Source organism: Macrobrachium nipponense, chromosome 17, assembly GCF_015104395.2.
Source record: "Macrobrachium nipponense isolate FS-2020 chromosome 17, ASM1510439v2, whole genome shotgun sequence".
Lineage (NCBI taxonomy): Eukaryota > Metazoa > Arthropoda > Malacostraca > Decapoda > Palaemonidae > Macrobrachium > Macrobrachium nipponense.
Genome location: NC_087210.1, coordinates 87,683,271 through 87,697,936, shown reverse-complemented (window position 1 = coordinate 87,697,936; position 14,666 = coordinate 87,683,271). Strand labels below are relative to the sequence as shown.

General features: G+C 40.5%; 1 protein-coding gene across 10 annotated transcripts in view; it reads right to left on the bottom strand.

The window, feature by feature from the left end:
- Positions 1-14,666, bottom strand: part of LOC135196433 (neural-cadherin-like) — a 352,116-nt gene that overhangs the window by 110,985 nt on the left and 226,465 nt on the right. The window lies entirely within an intron of this gene.

Sequence of the window (14,666 nt, the reverse complement as noted above, 5' to 3'; positions counted from 1 at the left end):
CAGCTGCAGGCTGGCATTTGTCAACTCATTGACATTGTTTTAAAGTTCCCTCGAAGCCAGAAAATTGTTAATTTGATGATTAGGAAAACTTTTCCAGCTCAGCTGGCTTAGCATTTTAATTGCTGTGTTAATGATATATATCTGATAGCCCCGCGAGGGTCTCACGAAAGCTACGGGTGGTAATCAAAGTTTGATGAACTGGGGGAGAGTGTAGTTATTAGGTGGCACGGGCGGAATGATATTGCCACAGACACACTGATGTATATGGGAATATGACACACACATATATATATATATATATATATATATATATATATACTATATATATATATATATATATATATATATATATTTGTGTGTGTTTATATATATACATATATATATATATATATATATATATATATATATATATATATATATATATATATAAACTATATGTTTGTGTGCGTGCACGCGCGCATGTATATGGATTGAACATTCATGACTTCCGGGGACAGATTTATATACGAAATAACCGTGTCCTTTCAGTGCCACATATTACTACAGTCCGTCTGGCCAAAGTAGTAGACGAATATTAGCAGTAGACGACTTGGTATCATCAACCCCCCCCCCCCCCCCTTTACCCCCTTCCCCCCATGTCCCTCGGTACAACTGGCGCTTCTGCTTCCCCCCCCACCCCCACCCCCACCACCCCACCCCACCCATCCCACTCCCCCACCTACCTCATTCCACTTCCTTTTCACTTCGGGGGTCTGGTTGGGTGATATCGATACTTTACAGCCGCGGTGCATTATTCAGGCCCCTATTTTATGATCCCTGCGGCCAGTCAGCGGCGCTATGGAAGAAGAAGAAGAAGAAGAAGGAAAGGAAAGGCGTTCGGTCTGTCTAGTCTGGCTGGTGGGTCCTTCGGAGTCTTCGCCATCAAAGGCTGGTTTTTGGGAGCTGGAGGCCTTTTTGCTTGCTTTTCCTCAAGCGAGTTGGGTTTTCAATCTCGTCTAGTTTCTGCTCTATGTCTGGTTTAATTGAAACTGCGTTGCTTGGTAGTAAGTATTACGATGGGTATTTTATTGGGATAAATATTTATGTAAGGGAAAATGTACTTGGCCTGTTCTTTTGTTTGTCAGGTTAACTGGCGTTACGAAGACGGACCCCTTAAGTGGTGATGGGTTGAGGTTGGGGGCTAGCAGAAAGCGCCGTCTTTGCACTTGGTGGTGCACTGTAGGGATCACTAAATGCTCGAAGCGTCTCTTCGTCCTTCAGCTGCACACACATTATAGCCTTCAACTCTTACCACCATTCACGCTTTTGCAATGATAAACAACCCCTAATGTTAGGGGCAGTAACAAAGTAAAATGAAAATAAGCAAGATTACCAAATGTGCGTTAGTCCTGTAGGGACTTCGGTGAGAGTCGATGGGCCGAAGAGGGGGCGATTTTGGGGGCGGGGGGGGGGGGGGGGTGGGGGGGGGGGGGGGGTTGTTGGAGGTCTGGGTGTGGGGGAGGGGGCGGGTGGCAGGTTGACATCATGGAATTTTATGTCATGGGGTGTTGAGAAGATATTGGGTCGTCTGTGTCGACCGGCGGGGGAAATCTGTATCGCGTCGCAGCTCTCTCTCTCTCTCTCTCTCTCTCTCTCTCTCTCTCTCTCTCTCTCCTCTCAAACAGGAATTTATTGGATCAACTTCCTTTTAATTTGTCAATTTCAGATTTACGTGGATGTTCAAATAACTTTTTGGAATCGCCGCGAAACGAATTGGAAAACTGATGTTTTATGTGTTTAAAAGTCAAGTTTATCGGTTTGAATGCCTCAGTGGCGTGATCGGTATGGTCTTGACTTGCCACCTCAGTGGCCGCGAGTTCGATTCTCGGGCATTCCAGTGAGGCGTGAGAGATGCATATTTCTCGGCGTGGTTCGGAAGTCACGTAAAGCCGTTGGTCCCATGCAACGTAAAAACACCATACAAACAATCAAACAACAAACCCTATGAGAAAGTTCAACGTAGGTTTGAATTTCATTGTTACTACGTTTATGATGTTTCCTCAGTGCTCAATCAAGTGGCTTTCGTCGGAAAATACTGATCGTAATACTCCTTCCCCATGAATTTTAAGTTGCAAGAACGTCAGTGTCTGTGTCGGTCGATACTGGAATTTTATCGGATTTTTTTTATTTTTAGGAATTATCTTGAAATAAATTTAACGAATTTAGATGACTTATAATTACCAAAAGAAAGCAGTGTCCAATATTCATTAAAGAATCAGGAGACTAAGCTTCGTTTGTTAGAATCATCGCTCGATAATTTTTGTGTATCCTCTGAGATAAAAAAAGAAGAAAAACAAGAAAATAAGTCCTTAAGATCAGTTTTGGTATAATGTATCACGTTTCATTGACCATGTTCCATTCGCCGAAACAGCGTTGCCTGGCGATGGCGTGGAAAAACTCCCTTGCTAGCAGCGCTCAACATTTTTTATTTTTTTTTATTTTTATGATGAAAGGCCTAAATGAGGCGTAGCACAAGATTCGGGAGACGAAGAAGCAGCAGGGCCTTCTAATGAACGTTTTTGTGGCCTGAAATAGAAAGACAAAGATCCCGTAAAGGAGGTAGTGCCACAGTTACGCATTGCGCCTCAGTGGCGTGGTTGGTATGGTGTTGGCGTTCCACCTGGGTGGCCGCGAGTTCGATTCTCGGGCATTCCTTTGGGGGTGTGAGAGATGTGTATTTCTGGTGATAGAAGTTCAATCTCGACATGGTTCGGAAGTCACGTAAAGCCGTTGGTCCCTTGACTGAATAACCACTGGTTCCATGCAACGTAAAAACACCACATAAACAATGAAACTTCCGGCTCTTTTGCAGCGTCCTTTCGGCCCCTAAATACAACCCCTTTCATTCGTTTTGGTGTACCTCCGTTCATATTTTCCTTCTTAGAACTTATTTTCCTCCTTTTACATCTTTCAAACCTTTTTTTACTGTCAATTTCCGTTTCAGCACTGAATGATCTCTTAGGTCCTATAGTAGATTCATATCAACCGTGCATTTGATGTCTAGGCCAGTCCCTTACGACGCTCCTGATTGGTTGTTGATAAGCCAATCACAGGGCTGGAAATTCTCAAGTCTCTCATGGGCAGGATGTATGTTACACATCTCCTAAGGGATACGTCTTTCAAAATTATCCCTCAGGAGAGGTGGAACATAGATCCTGCCTATGTGAACTCTCGAGAGACTGAGAGTTTCCAGCCCTGTGATTGACTTATCAACAGCCAATCAGGAGTGTCGTAAGGGACTGGCCTAGACATCAAATGCACGGTTGATGTGATTCTACTATAGCCCTTGGCTTGTGGCCTAAATTCTGTTGTAGAAAGAAAAAAGCAGACTAATTTTAAAGGAATTATGGAGTCTTACATTAAAAGCCGAACATTTAACTCTGTCACATGTTAATGTTAAAAACATAATAGGAAAATCTCTTCCCGAGATGTGAGGAGTTACGCTCTCTACTTGATTTGGGTGCCTTTCAAGTCCTTTCGTTGGGTGTTATCGTCCGGCTATTATTGCATTTGTGCATGTTTGTGTGTATGTATGTATGTATGTATGTATATACACACCCGCAAGCGCGCCTGTTTGTTTGTCCTCGATCAGTTGTTATTCAGCCTTAATTGTTATTGGACGTGATCTAATACGCCGATCAACAGCGCGTTTGATCTCTCTTTCTCTCCCCCCGTGGCGTTGCAACGCGCATATTAGCGTCCGTTCGTGCTTAGCAGTGGGCTGGGAGACATTTTCATAAAAGCTGCTCCTATTGCTTTGAAGTCCTGGGATGTTTGGGGGTGGGGGGCGACTTGGAGGCGGGGTGGGTATAGGACAGGGGATGGCGGCCGGCCTCCCGTTTGTGATAAACAATAAACTTCGATAATCGCCACTCCGAGGTTTATCTGAACGTGTGCGTCCCGCACGGCAGTAAAACATGTAAATAATATCGGTAACTTGTCTCACACACAACACGTACATGCCAGCAACTTGATTGGTAGCCCGAGCCAGTGTGCTTCATTTCTGTTATCCAGTATTTGCCAAAGATTTTTTCTTTACATACGGTATTTGACTTGTTTTCAACCTCTATGGGATATGTACGTGATAAGTTTCTCCCCCCCCCTTGGTTTATTTGAAAGTGTAGTGCGTCCTACAAGGCAGTAAATCATTTCGTTAAACATACCAACTTGTTGATGATTTATGTTGTACAAATAGACAGTGTTTATTTGTTGATAATTTATGTTGTAAGAGTAGACAATCGTTTATTGTCGATCATTTATGTTGTAAAAATAGACAATGTTTAAATGCAGAAGTAGCTATACAGTTAATCATTGGCAGCAACTTCGCATAATAATGTTTTCAAAATAGAGAAAAGATTTAAATGCAGGAATATATTTATGATTAGTTGATAAATGGCAGTATTTCATTTGCTATCTTCTCCTGCATTTAAACATTATTTTCACAACACACTTTTAAGAGAAACTGCCGTCACATATTAACTATAAACTCCTGCATTTACTCTTTACGTATTTTCGCAAGCAAACGAAGCCACCTCTGGCCCACCCGCCGAAATGTGCATCATCGTCGTCGTCGTCGTCGTCGTCGTCGTCGTCGTCCTCCTCCTCCCTCCTCCTCCTCCTCCTCCTCCAGAATGGCAATATAGGAGGGAATAGCAAAGCGGGACACATGACTAATGGCCAGTCGTACAGGGGTGCCATTTGTCATCTCCCCGTGGCACCGAAGTCCCTCTTAGTTCTCGCAAACAAAATGGGAACTCAAAAAAAAAGGGAAGAAAAAGGAGAAGAGGAGGAAAATATTGCGCCGGAAATAAAGGGGAGAGAGAGAGAGAGAGACGTCGGATGCGAAATTGTATGTGTGTGTGTGTGTGTGTGTGTGTGTGTGTGTGTGTTTGGTGGGTTCCGTTAGTTACAGTTTGTGTCGACTGAAGGAACTTGTGAACGTGCATTGAATGGAGCACCTGGATTTTGGGGGTTGGTTTGTTGACTGCCTTCACGTCGGTTGTGATTTGTTCTCTTCGCTTCTTCTCCCCTCCTCCTTCTATTCTGCTCCGTCTCACTCTCTCCTCCTATCCTCCTCTCTCTCTAGAACCGTTGTCCTGCTGGACTTTGTAAATCCCTCCTCAATTCTCATTCGGACACCTGGGGGGGGGGGGGCATGAACAGTAATATCTGCTCCTAGAGATAATTGAGCATTATAACAAGTCTTTGAGACATCGTAATCCTTGTAACTCTCTCTCTCTCTCTCTCTCTCTCTCTCTCTCTCTCTCTCTCTCTCTCTCTCTCTCTCTCTGTGAGAGTACTGCTTGACGTTGTTCAATGGGATGGCTTGGTGCCCTTTAAAGCAAAACCTTATCGCGCGTCTCGTTTTGCGTTTAATCTGCGGAGATAATCGTGCAAGCAAATTGGGTCGCGTAGCCTAAATTGACTACGGTCGCCATCGGCGTCCTTGGCCTTTGAAGGGGTTAAGGCATTTACAGTTGAGAGGGATATCTAGTAAAATAGAGCGAGGAAAATATTTGCTGTGGGTGGTAGAAATTTTACGCAGGACAATGTTTACTGTTAAGAGTTATAGTGCGATGAAATATTTTAAGGAGGGAAATGGTGATGGATGTTTGTTTATATGGAGGAAAATAATGATGGATCAAGTGTTTACACAGAGGGAAATAATGGTGGATCAGTGTTTAGACAGAGGGAAACAATGGTGGATCAATGTTTACACTGATGAAAATAGTGATGGATCAAGTGTTTATTTGGAGGGAAATAGTGATGGATCAATGTTTACACTGATGATAATAGTGATGGATCAAGTGTTTACACGGAGGAAAATAATGATGGAACCTATTTCCAACTGGGATGGAAATATTTACAATTGGAGAAAGATATTTTAGAGTACCAGTGAAAATAGTCTCAACCGAGAAGAAAACTGTTGCTCGAATATCAAAATCATTTTAAGTACACTTATCCACAAAGTGGAAAGTAACTGCACCGTGGGAAATATTCATATCAGGTGGAAAATATGGCGGACAAAAATAGCAGAGCATTTATAACCAGCGTCATATCAATTTATTTTTCCAAATTAACTGATTCACTTCAATTTAGCTTCCCCGTTTTTCGTCGTTGTTTTATATTTCGAAATGAAACCATCTCATCTGGGGGGACGATGGCGGCGGCGCCCCTTCCCCATCCCGAAGAGGGTGGGGCGGGGTGGATGGGGGATTTTGGGGGGGGGGCGGTTGACACACGGGAGGAGTGATTTATTATCGGGAGTATTTTTGGCATTAGTGCGAGAGCCACATTTGATAAAAGCGCGCTCAGGGCGGAGGATGGCTGGCACTTTTGAATGAAAAATGTGGGCCTCTGGTCATTACGGCGTGCGAAACTTTGTCCTCGTGATAAATACTGGGCTGTCATTTTTATATATCATTTGGGTCAGCCGTCCAGTTTGGAATTTAATTGTAGGGTCAGGCTTTTCGGATAGTCCGGGGCCGGGCTTCTACTTCGTCCTGTATCAGTTTTGCTGTCGCTTCTGTGTTCCGTTCGTTTTTTCAGCATTGAACGTGGTTGCGGCGAGATTTATTCATTTCTGTCATTTATTGTCAGTGGTGGCTGGTAATTAATGTTTTACTTCGTAGTTACGTCTTTACTTACGTCTTTACTTGAATAGATTGGGATTAGATAAATTAAGGAAACGTCTTTACATGTATAGACTATGACTAGATATAGTAAGAAAACGTCTTTACTTGAATAGATTATGATTAGATAAATTAAAGAAACGTCTTTATTTGAATAGATTATGACTAGCTAAATTAAGGAAACGTCTTTACGTTTATAGACTATGACTAGATAGATTAAGGAAACGTCTTTAATTGAATAAATTATGAAGAGATAAATTAAGGAATCATTTGTGTGAAATACGAGTATTTTGCTGAAAACCTAAAAGATTTTTATTTCAAATTCCTGGGACTTGGACATTTTCGTGTTGGTAAAATGAAGTTGTTCTGCGGTTAGATTTATATAGAGATGTAGTTATCTCAGAAAAAAGTTCTTTAATTGTCATGTACGATCTTTGTACTTTGCGCTTCAACTGAAGACGAAGGCGGAACGATTTTGAGAGTCTGTTGTCATTTTGGAATGAAAAATGAAAGTAGTTGGGTCGCAATATGTCCAGTTCACTTTGGTTTCGAAGAATCTTACAACTCAAGATCAAGGATCGAGGAGGATAGTGTGTGTCTATGTGTTTGTGGTGTGTTGTTTGTGTGTGTCTCAAGTCGGGAAGGGTATACCTACCCAGATGAGCTGGGTCACGGTAATAAGTGAAAGCTGCGGAAAGGAATGAGAGTAGTGTTAGTCAACATATTTTTTTTGTTTTTGAGAGAGAAACGCATTGAAAGGATCCATGGTATTGCTGAGAAGAGAGAGGTCTTGAAGCCCATGATGAGAAGGACTTAGAAGCTTTCTGATAAATGAAGGACCTACGAGTTTTCTGTCTTTATCAAATGTCAACATCATCGAATTCGCAGAGAAGAAAGAAGTGGGGCAACAAACATTGGACGAGGAAAAAAAATGAAAGAACAAATAACATTAAGCAGAACAAGAAGAAGAAGAAGAAGAAGGAAAGGGAATGGGATTCAGAGAATAAAAGAATGATTAAATTACACTAATAAGCTCAAGAGCCTCATAAAGACATTGGGCAGATGGCGGGGTTCGGGTATTGGTTGTGGAGGGGGGGGGGGGGGGGGGATGTTGCGACTGGCCCGCCCGTCCGAGAGAGGGTGGAAAAGGGAAAAGGTCCTGGGCAACTTGCTGGGGGGGGGGTGGGGGGGGGGGGGGGGTTAAAGGCTGGACAACTATTGGGTGGGTTAAATGAAAGGTGGCCTGGGGAGTGGGGTTGGGGGCGTGGGAGATTTGTGAGAGGGGCCAGTGGCTATCAGCTGAATTTAATGACAGGTCGCTCCGTCTGGACAAGAATAATCGATTTCATAGACTGGTGGATGTTGTCTTTGTAGATGTAGAGTTGAGGATTATGTTTTGGTGAGTTTGAGTAGACGTTACGTGTGCTTCGTCTCTCCATTATTTAGTGGTTCGAAATCCTTAAATGAAATCCTTAATTATTAAGTGATTGTAAGTGCAAACCTTAATTATTTATTAATTTAAGTGACAACCTTAATTATTTACTGATTAAGTGAAATCCTTCATTATTTAGTGATTTAAGTGACAACCTTAATTATTTACTGATTAAGTGAAATCCTTCATTATTTAGTGATTTAAGTGACAACCTTAAATCCCGGATTATTTAGTGATTCAAGTGAAAACCTTAATAATGTAGTGATTTATATAAATGAAACCTTAATTACTTAGTAATTTAAGTGACTACCTTAATTATTTAGGGATTAAACTTTTGGAAGTGAAACTTTTAATAAATAAGGCCCCCGATGTAAGTGAAAACCTTATATTTTAAATAAAAGTGAGCTCTAAGCGCAAAGGAAATTATTGGCAGTTAATGAGTCACTACTGATTTGAAAAGGGTTTGCAAGTCTTTATAAGGGTTGCAGATTTTATTTGAGTACATTTGCAGTATATTTATGTAAGGGAATATATAGACAAGAGGGGTCACAAGTAATATTTATGGGAGGGAAGCATCAGAATTTGCATTGTCTTTTCTTGTAGCCAAATCTAAATAACACACACACACACACACACAGAGGAAAGCGACGCCAGAGAAAATATCCGACCAAAGCGAAGCTGTCACTGGGAGGGACTGCCAGTTTCCGGCCGTGAATTTAATGCCGGAGGGTGATCATCGGGAAAAGGGGGAGCGAAGTAATAAAGAGAAAAGAAACGAAGGAGGAGGGGGACGGGGTAGGGGTTTGGGCAGAAGGGGGATGCTCCCTCTTCCCTCTTCCGTCGTCATAGGACGGAGGAATCCCTTTGTGATGCTTCCATTTTTGGGGACTTGTTTTGATGGAATGCGCCGGAGTGAGTTATGTCCATTTTCAAGGATAATTATGAGTTAGGGATGGACATAATTTTTGATCAAAATACTTTCCTGCAAGAAACTACTACTACTTCTTCCTCTCTCTCTCTCTCTCTCTCTCTCTCTCTCTCTCTCTCTCTCTCTCTCTCTCTCTCGTTTTGGGGGATTTGTTTTGATGGAATGTGCCGAAGTGAATTATGTCAGGTTTCAAGAATATATTATTTTCCCTGCAAGGAAATAGATAGCGAACAGCACAAGGATATATATTATAACAAGGGATGAATGTTATATTCCTTCTATATAGAGTAGAAGTATTTTAAAGCCAGTTCGACGACAGTACTTCCTTTCAAGTAGCATGTATATATATTTCCCAACGGACGAAGTGTACAGCGGACGGGGCGGACATTTACAACCAACTATGGACACGATTTTGCTTTACAGAACCGAAATATTTCAAGGTCAATTCGACGGCAATACTTCCCCAAGGAACATTAATCTTTTTATATATATATTTACTTTTTGTTTATTTATCTTTGGTTCCCAACGAAGGAAACGCGTAGCGGACAGGAAGTACCGTCTCTCTCTCTCTCTCTCTCTCTCTCTCTCTCTCTCTCTCTCTCGCAAGAAGCAATGCACGACGACTCGCGAGTTAATTATAAAGCGTCGTCGCTGCAGCAAATACTTGCAGTAAAATTGGCTGCGAGAATTCTTAGGTCTGCGAGAGAGTGAGTGGAATGTGAAGTGCCATTTATTACGAGAGTCACTCTCGCCAGTCGCGAGACGCGACGCGAACAACAACAACAGCAGCAGCAGCAGCAGCAGTAGTGGCAGCGTCAATGGCACGAGGGGAGGAGGAGGAGGAGGAGGAGGAGGAGACGAGGGGAAAACAACGACGGCAACGACTGCGACTTGGAATGGGGAGGGGAAATTAGGGGTTGTGTCATCTGAATATTTTGAGGGGAAGTATGGTTAGGGAGAGAGAGAGAGAGAGAGAGAGAGAGAGAGAGAGAGAGAGAGAGAGCTCAGTGGAAGTAATGAACCAAGAATGGAATTGGGGATTAGTGACGAAGAGGGGGGTGGGGGAACAGGGAGGGAGAGAGAGAAGGGGGAGGGAAGGGGGGAATGAATGTTTTGAGATTTATTGGGATGGTTTAGATTGAGATCTAAATACTGACGTCACTTGTTGTGGAAATGGGTTGGGGGCGGGGTGGGTGTTAGGGGGAGTGGGCATCCCTCCTGTATCTGGCTTTGTGTTGCTATGGGCATTGGTCTTTTATCGGATGATATATATATATATATATATATATATATATATATATATATATATATATAATATATGTATATATATATTGGGTATTTTCAAGTAGTGCAGGGTTTGTGTGATACCGAATTTAATGGAGTAGTAAGTTGTTAATTAATGATCTAATTGATTAGGTAATTAATCAAATATACTTTTATTATTCGACATGTTTTGTAGAGACTGGAACCTCTTAATTTCTTGGCAGCGCATAATTCTATATGTTCCTTTGTAATATGACAGTATCACTTATATATGCCTTTATACGCCCACATAAGTGTGTAAATTATATATATATACTGTAACTAATGGTTACACACATGCAAATTTCATGGCAAATGTCGTATGTAACATATGGTGCGCTTTACACGTAACCCTTGAAAAATAATGTATTTGTACGCATGTTTTTATACGGCCACATTTGCGTATACATAGATACATATACTGTGTGACTATATGGGTCCACACATATGTAAATTGTATGGCGAATGTCATATGTAACAAATGATGTGCTTTACACGGAATCCTTGGAAAATGACCCATGTTATATGTTACAGTAATACGCATGCTTTTATACGCCCGTATATTTACATATATATGGGTATACACATATGTAAATTTTATGGCGAATGTCATATGTATCACATGGTGCTCTTTGCACGAAATCCTTGTACAGTGGTTGAGATGGTGGTTGGCGTTTATGGCTCCTGTGGTTGGTAGGGAACGTCTAGATTGGGGAAGGGGATACGGGGGAGAGGGGTGAAGACTGCGTCACAAACGTTGGTTTTACGAGCCCTATTTTTCAGTTTTTGCGCCAGTTTTATTTTGCTCTCTACGTGATTGGCATGTGCGGTACTGCGTCGGCGATGGACTCTCTCCAGTTTGTGTTAATGAGTTGCCAAAGGTTGTTTATTGCTTTAATGTTATTAGTCTTGCTGGGTCCTGGTATTGGTTTATGAATGCCTCCTGACAATGGTTATATTTTGATTTTTTTTTTTTTTTTTTTTTTTTTTTTTTTGCTGTTATTTTTTAATGTCCTCACTAATATGTTTATTTCTTTTTTTTATGTGAACTGTAAATGTAGTGTTTACTTATACTGTACCCAGTTCTTTTATCACGTTGAAATATCCCCACTCTATATTCCATTTCTTTTTCCTCTTTTGAACAGTAATCACAATAATTTTTGCAATAACTAATGTCTGTATTATTCATAATATTATGTATATATATATATTATATATCATATATATATATATATATATATATATATATATATATATATAGTATTATATATATAAATCATATTGTGACGAATCGCCTTATCGCATTTAATCTTTGTATGAACCGTAATTACAATAATGATAACAATAACTAGTATCTTTTATTTATCAATAAAGTCCCCAAATATTGTTATATTGTTAGGAATCGCTTTATCGGGGTTAGTTAATCTTTATATAACTAATATCTTTGTTTATCCATAATGTCCCCAAATGTTGTTATATTGTTAGGAATCTCTAACCGGGCCTAGATAATCTTTATATGAACCGTAATTACGTTATTATAACAATAACTAATATCTTTGTTTATCCATAATCTCACCAAATATTGTTATATTGTTAGGAATCGCGTGATCGGGCTTAGATAACTATATATATACCGTAATTACGGTGATTATAACAATATATAACTAATATCTTTGTTTATCCAAAATTTCCATATTGTGACGGATCGCTGAAACCGGGATAGTGATCTTTTATATATAAGCATCATCATCGACGCCCAAGAACTCTGTCATCTAATGATTTCCCATTTAGCCAGAGGCCTTCTGTCGTTGATGGTATAAGGCAGAAGGAGGGGGAGAATTTTAATGCGAGTGGAAGAGAGAGAGAGAGAGAGAGAGAGAGAGAGAGAGAGAGAGAGAGAGAGAGAGGCGAAGACATATATCAGATACATCCTGCTGGATAGAAGCCTTACAAGTGGAGAGGGAGAGGGGTGGAGAGGAAGATGAGGAGGGGGGAGGAGGAGGAGGAGATGGCTTTCGTCTGCCTTCCCTTCGCTGGTGTTCTGTAGGCACAATCTCTCTCTCTCTCTCTCTCTCTCTCTCTCTCTCTCTCTCTCTCTCTCAGTTTTATTGTGTTTTGTGATCTGGGTTTTATTATTTCCTCGTGAATTTTTTTCAGTATGTTTTTTTTTTCTATGAGCCCCCCCCCCCCCAACCCCACACACACACACACACACACATATATCCCTCCTCCCTCTCTCTCTCTCTCTCTCTCTCTCTCTCTCTCTCTCTCTCTCTCGTGATGAAGTCATCTTCCTCCTTCGACTCTTCTCTTCTAATTTCGTAATTTTCGCAGTTTGCATTTAAAGTGGCCTCCTGTAACTAATTACATGTATTGGTGCAAGATAAGCTTATAGTTTGATACTCTCTCTCTCTCTCTCTCTCGTCTCTCTCTCGTTCTCATCTCTCTCCTCTCGTCCTCTCTCTCAGATGTTTTTTAGCGAAGTCCATCCGCCATCATCTTTCTTGTCCACCCAAATTTAAATTAGTGGGATACCACATCCCACTTTGGTCTTGTGAACTCAGGCGCCTGCTCTGATAAGAGCCACTGAAATGATGGGTTCTCACGCAGTAAAGTCAGCCCCTCTCTCTCTCTCTCTCTCTCTCTCTCTCTCTCTCTCTCTCTCTCTCTCTCTCTCTCTCTCTGCATCTCGAAATATGCGGCCGGAATTGCTCTAAAATTGTATAATAAAGAGCGTCTCGAGTGGTGGTGACATATTAAGAGTGATCGTCCCGTCACCTCTTGCCGAATTTTTCACGGTCGGAGGACCAGAATCTCTCTCCCAGTCCCCCCCCCCCCCCCCCCCCCCCCCCAGCCCCACCGCTACACTGTTGACTTTAGTGAACGTAGCCTCCTTTTCGAAATATATGCTAGATATTCCGTTTGGTCCAGGGCGGGGTAGGTATTTTATTATTTTCTTTTGGAATCTTGAATTTCAAGTCGGTGGCCCGTGTGGGCTTGTTTCTTGTGAATAGTTTTTATTAATTATTAATAATAATAATCTCTAACGGAATGGTGAACCAATCACCAAGATCCACGAAAAATTTCACAAACGAAGAACACAAAAATGGTTCCATAAGATTTTATCTGAATAATAATAATAATAATAATAATAATAAAAATAATTTACAGCAGTCATCCTCTGTTTCACAGATCATATTGGAGGAGGTATAATACTTTTTTCAGTCGTTCATATTGTGTTTCTGTCAACGGAGCCGTTTTCTTAAGTGCATTTGTCCAGCTGTCTGTCACGCTTACCTTTACGTCACAACACCGTCATGGCTGCAGGGACGTCAGTCAAACTTGGTACATAGGCCAGGGTAGACCTTGACGCTGACAAACACTCTTAATGTGTTGTTTTTGTTTATTATGGAACGACTTTGTCAAATGATGAAGTTATGGGCGATCAAAAGAATTATGAGATTGTTCTCAAAATAATCCAAAATTTTAAAAATTTTCAAGGATTATTTGTGAGTATTTAGTTCCGTCCAATCATGGCGTCGGCCTTGGAAGGTTTCCGTCTTGTTGGCTTCCATTTTCACGATCCTTCGTTCCGTCTTTTATAAAATATATACTATACAAATAGCACAGACGACATTGCGTCAAACAGGATCTCAGTGTGTCCTCCTTTTCCTCGTATATATACTGTGTAATCAGTGTAAATGGATAACCACCGGTTTTGTTTTAAGATAACCTTCCCACTACAGAGTTGATTATTTTATTTATTTTTTTTATTTTTTTATTTTTGCCAGACGTAATCGCGTGTTACTTTAACATGTTTCCACGATTATCTCAAAGGAAAAGCACTTTAACTGTAACTCAGTTGATGGAGAGGGCTGAATGGGATTATATTATTATTATTATTATTATTATTGTTATTATTATTATTATTATTATTATTATTATTTAATATTATTATTATCATTATTATTATTATTATTGGAAAACTCATAATCACTTGAGTCAATAAAATGGGAAAGTACATCCACAGTAGTATACGTGTTTGGTTTTGTTATTTAAACTATTTAAAGTATTTTAAATAACACAACCAAACACGTATACTACTGTGGATTTGTTTCCGATTATTATTATTATTATTATTATTATTATTATTATTATTATTATTATTATTATTATTATTATTCAGAGGACAACTCCTATTCCACAGAATATGGCGTTCATCTGAAAGAAGTAACAGAAATACCGAAAGAAAAGACCACTTACTAGAATATGAAAAGAATAAATCAACAAATTAATCATAAATAAATGCTTAAAAATGGGCGTTTTTCATGTA